This window comes from Chelonoidis abingdonii, chromosome 3 (assembly GCF_003597395.2).
Source record: "Chelonoidis abingdonii isolate Lonesome George chromosome 3, CheloAbing_2.0, whole genome shotgun sequence".
Taxonomy (NCBI): domain Eukaryota; kingdom Metazoa; phylum Chordata; order Testudines; family Testudinidae; genus Chelonoidis; species Chelonoidis abingdonii.
In genome coordinates, this window is record NC_133771.1 from 164,965,395 (window position 1) to 164,971,117 (window position 5,723).

The following is a 5,723-nucleotide window of genomic DNA, read 5'->3' on the forward strand; positions in this document are numbered from 1 at the left end:
TGGAACAAGTGATCTAATAAGCTGGTGAAAAATCTTGTATTTGTATAGCTAGATTGTAATGTATCTATTATTGGGACTCTGTTAAGATGAAAAATTATATTTTTAATATGCCATTGTCTTTTACACTGGTAACTAACATTGGAAGATGTTCAAAAAACTGGGCCCAGATCCTGCAATCTGATCCATATTAATATCCCCTTATGCCCTCATGGAGCACTGCTGAAGTCAATGGGGTGCACAGATCTGCTTGTATGGATTCAACTGCAGGATCCGGTTCTACTTTCCTTATTGATATTAATTAGATTCGTTCAATTTCTGCATTTTACTCAGTATAGTCAGTTTCCTTTTCCACTTCTAGGGTTCACTTTTTCTTTTTCTCATGTACTAAGCCAGTGTTTTTGTGCTTTCAACTTTGCAAGAGGATGTTACGTTTTAAAAACCCTGTTTTCACTTTCTAAAGAAAAATCTTACTTTTCTGGAACCATTTCTGTTCATACTTAGTTTTAGAAGCCCCTCTCTCTGCTTCTTCTTTTCTTATATGAGAACCTGAATGTTGAGCGTAAACTAAGATCACAGTGTGTAGCTAAAATGTTTTCATGTCTTTCCTCAGAAGGCCCGTTATCACTCAAAGAGAAGGAAAAATGTGACAGTTCAACAAGCTCTTTATGTGTTACAATTTGTACAGATGTTAAAACAGCAGGCCAGTGCACAAAAAGATACCATGCAAAAGGCATTCTGGATGCAAGATGGTGCACTGGGAGATGCTCCTGTGATAATGGCTGGGGGTGAAACAGCCCGGGGCAAGGATGAGTTTCTCACCTTGTATTTCACAAACTCCTTTCAACCTAGTAGTCTGAGTCATTATGGGAACTCCCATCCAAAACTCTGTTCTCCTCATCCCCTCACCTCAAACAGTCCCTGGTGTCTGTTTCTCTTTTTCACTGTGAAGCATACTGAAGTAACAAATGCAGAATGGAGTTAAAGGAGATTTGAGAAAACATCATGGATGTCAAGAGAATTGGGCATATATCATTTTGGTGCTTTCTAGTTTATCATCATGCTTGTGTCCAGTGGTTTTAGAAAGGAATGGAAATCACGCCCCATGGGTTGTATTCCCAACTCTTCCATTGACTTACAATTTATAATAATGGTGTATGTGTGTGCGTGCATGCGTGCGTGTGTGCACGCAAAACTTTTTATCTGAGGATCTCAAACCACTTTCAAATACTAATGAATGGAGCCCCACGACATCTTTGTGAATTGGGAAAGCATTACTATACCCACAACTAAAGTTGCAAGAGGTTAGGTGACTCAGCCAACGTCTCAAAGGCAGGTTTGTGGCAAGGCTAAGAATAGTGGGGAGGAGGGATAGCTCAGTGGTTTGAGCATCTGCCTGCTAAATCTGGGGCTATGAGCTCAATTCTTGAGGGAGCCACTTAGAGATCTATGGCAAAATCAGTACTTGGTCCAGCTAGTTGAGGCAGGGGGCTGGACTCAATGACCCAGGGCCCCTTCCAGTTCTATGAGATGGGTCTCCATATATACACTCCCACAGGCTGGGACTCCTAGTTCTGTGCTTTAGCCACCATCTTTCCCCTCTCTTTAGCTGAACACAATGTAAATACCCACATTAAGATTTAGCCAGGGCAATCAATCTTCATTCTCATGCAAGGAACCAATCCCTTCCTCCCTCAGGTAGTACTGGATGTGACTAGTTTGTTGAGAAACTGGCTACTTTGCATTTTGTTATGCTGTCTTGGTGTTTGTCAGAGCCTTCAGGCTACTCCCTGAAATGGAATAAGAAGCCAGGCCTAAAGGCAGACTTCTACATAATCATGGGAAGAAGGTGTCCAGAGATAATGGGGCTCATCTATTTGTATTCAAATAACTCTCAGAAAGGTACTAAGTGCCACAGATCCCCTCATTGAGGACTAATGAGTCTGTTTATTTCTTTTCTTTTTCTCTCCCTAAAGTTCCTTTATTTTATTAAAGGGAATTTATGGCAGAGAAAGGTGCCAGAACACCAAACTAAGGGCCATCATTTAACCATAGAAAAGACTGAGCATCGACAGCACCAATGCAAGCTTTCCCATGTCTCAGACCTGACCAGCCCAAAGGTATGAGAAGTGTTTCAGGCCTTAGGCTTTTCACTAAATGAGTTAGAGCAGGGGTAGGCTACCTATAGCACACGTGCCAAAGGCAGCATAAGAGCTGATTTTCAGTGGCACTCACACTGCCCGGACACTGGCCACCAGTCCGGGGGGCTTTGCATTTTAGTTTAATTTTAAGTGAAGCATCTTAAACATTTTAAAAACCTTATTTATTTTACATACAACAATAGTTTGGTTATATATTATAGACTTATAGAAAGAGACCTTCTAAAAACATTAAAATCTATTACCGGCACGCAAAACCTTAAATTAGAGTGAATAAATGAAGACTCTGCACACCACTTCTGAAAGGTTGCCCACCCCTGAGTTAGAGAGACCAAACAGGGGTGGGACCTGGGCCAGCACCTTATTGTGGGGCCAGCCAGTCTCAGAGCCTGCACCTTACTGGGGGGCTGGCTAGTCTTGGAGGAGGGACCAGGGTGGGCACCGGGTTGGGAGGGCTACCAGGCTTGGGGGTGGGACCAGGGCTGGCACCATGCTGGGGGCCAGCCAGACTTGGGGGTGCAGGCAGCACCAATGCCATGATCAGGGTTGCACAGGGGGTGGGGGAAGTGGGGCAATTTGCCCCGGGCCCCACAGGGGCCTCGCGAGCCCTGGCCCGGCAGCGGTCTGAGTTTTCAGTGGCATTTCGGCAGCAGGGGGCCCTTCAGTGCTGCCAAAGATGTGGAGCGACTGAAGGGCCCCCCGCTGCTGAAATGCCTCACGAGCCCTGACCCAGCAGCAGTTCAGGTCTTTGGCGGCATTTCAGTGGCAGGGGACCCTTCAGTCACTCCGGGTCTTTGGCAGCATTTCGGCGGTGGGGAGCCCTTCAGTGCTGCTGAAGACGTGGAACAACTGAAGGACCCCCGCCGCCAAAATGCTGCTGAAGACCCAGACTGCTGCCAGGTGAGTACAAGCAACACAGCTCCCCCGCTTTGCCCCAGGCCCCCTGAATCCTCTGGGCAGCCCTGGCCATGGGAGAGGGTGGCCAGGCTCTGGGGCAGGTCCAGGGCTGGCATCTTGCTTGCTGGCCAGCCTGGCTCATAGGCAGGGACAGCCTTATTGGGGGTCGGCCTGTCTTGGAGGTGGAGCCAGGGCTGGTGCCTTGTTGAGGGGGCCGTCCAGGCTTGAGGGTGGGGCCATGGCCAGTGCCATGCTGGGGGGGGGGGCAGGTTTGGGGATAGGGACAGGGCTGGCACCTTGCTGTGGGTCCAGCCAGACTTGGGGGCAGGTCCAGGGCCAGCGCAGTATTTGGGGCCAGGGCCAGTGCCTTGCTGGGGGGCCGGCCAGGCTCTGGGGCGAGGCCAGGGCTGGTGCCACACTGCTGGGCCAGCCAGGCTCGCAGGGGGAGCTGGGGCCAGGGCCGGCACCCATGCCCTCTGCTGCCCCTAGTGACTGTCAGGCCACATGGCTGACCCTGCCCACTCTCTGCCTTTTGCTGCCCCTAGGGGTTGGTAGGCAGCACATCCACCTCTGCCTGCTCCCCGTCCTCTACTGCACCTAGTGGCCATTAGGCAGCATAGCTGCCCCTCTCTCTGCTGCCCTTGGTGGCCTTTTGGCAACATAGTTGCCCATGCCCCCTGCAACCCCTTGTGGCCATTAGGGAGCATACCTTCTGCCTGTTTCCTGCCGTCTGCTGCCCTTGTGATGGGATGCAGCCTGGGGTGCTGTGGGAGCACTGTGCCCCCTGAACTCTCTCCAGCCTGGGCTGTCTCTCACAATGTCTTGCTAGTGACCAGCAGCAAACCGCTCCAGGCACTGTGGTCACTCAGCACAACCACATGTGGAGCCCCACACCCAGCTAGATTGCATGAATGCTCCCAGAGCCACTCATGAATCACACAAAGAAAGGCACTAGACAGAACCTCCCAGCACTGTACTCAGGAATATACTGTCTTGCACCGCTCAAGACTAGCAAGGCAGATTTATTAATTGGTTCACCACTTTATCAATGGAAAGTGGATATACACCAGCCTTTGCAAACCTGAGCAGTTTTGCCACACACTTCAAACAAACTCACTGGTAAAGATAAACAGTTAAACAAATGTATTGACTACAAAAGATAGATTTTAAGTGATATTAAGCGATAGGCAAAAAGTCAGAGTTAGTTACCAAAAGAAATAAAATACAAGCACACAGTCTAAACTCTCAGTCCTGTTAGACTGGGCAACATCTAGATTAAGTAGTTTTTCTCATCCCACTGGATATTGCAGTCCATAGTATACAGATTTCACCCTTGAAATCTGGGCCAGTCCCCTCAGTTGGAGTCTTCAGAGCATCCTTCTTGCTTACAGCGTAGGTGGGTAAAGGAGAAAGGCCCAGCATGTGCCCACTGTGTCTGTTTTATACCCTCAGTCCATGTGCTTGGAAAACACAAGTTCAGGCATGTCTGAATGGGCATTGCTGAGTCTCCAGGCAAGGTTGAGCAATTCCACTGGGGTGGCCTCATGCTTCCCCTCATGCATTGTAGCTCCCTTGCTGGACAATGGTTGTTGATGGGTTGATTGGCACCCAGCCTGAGTGTTGGTTACTTTCCTTGCTGTTGCTTCTGGGGGGCTAATATCTGGTTCATTTCCCAACTTACAGCATATTTTAGTGACAACCATACAACATAATTTTCATAACTCCATATGTGTTAATGGAATACATATATGGATAGAGAAATGACTTTCAGCACATCATAACCTTTCCAGATACCTTACAGGGCATGCTTTATATGCAAGATCATAACCATATACAAGGGAGGAATATGGGGGGTTCCAGGGGGTTCCCCCAAAGTACAGAATGTCACACCTCCCTCCTTAGTTTACTGAAGGAGGGTTAGTCACTGACTAACTCAAAGGCAGTTTATTTTATAGTTCTCTTGGCATCCAGCCATCAAGGCCATAAGTGGGTTTGCCTCAGTTTCCCCTTCACACAGCCAACCAGGTTTATTATGGTTTCTCTGCTATGGTAAGCGTCAAATCTGTTTACAAGTATTAACAAGAAGTAGTATTATCATAAGGTTTAACATCAGAATCAAAATTCTCATCCCAAAGCTTAAACATTAGTACCAACATTTTTATCACAGATAGGTGTTTACAAGTATCTTTATGATCCCATGCCCTCTGTTCAGACAGTCTGGTTTGAGGTTGATTGGTTCATTACCCATGATGACATTTGACTTCCTCCCACCTAATCAATTACTGGTTTTTCTTTCCCTCCAGTGTTCCCCTCTATGTGGCCTCTTAATTTAATCATGTTTCTGGGATTTTGGTACCTCAGGGTCTGGCAAGATAGGGGTTCAGGGGATTTGTTGGTCCTTGGGGATCTGTCTCCCAACCCCAGGATGGTACATATGCAAAATATCCAGCTCCCTTTTTGGGATTACCCAGTATTTCCTCCTCCCAGCACTGAGTCTTTCCTTGCTCCCTTTTCCTAGAGGAATGTGATCTGTGCTCTCTGGGCTAGGTGTGTTTACCTTTTGATCAGATGCACCTTTTCCCAGCAGCTTTCTTATAACTACTCTCTGTGTCTCACCAGTGTGAGGAAAGACATCTCCCTCTCTGTCAGTTGGGCCAATTGCATTCTCAC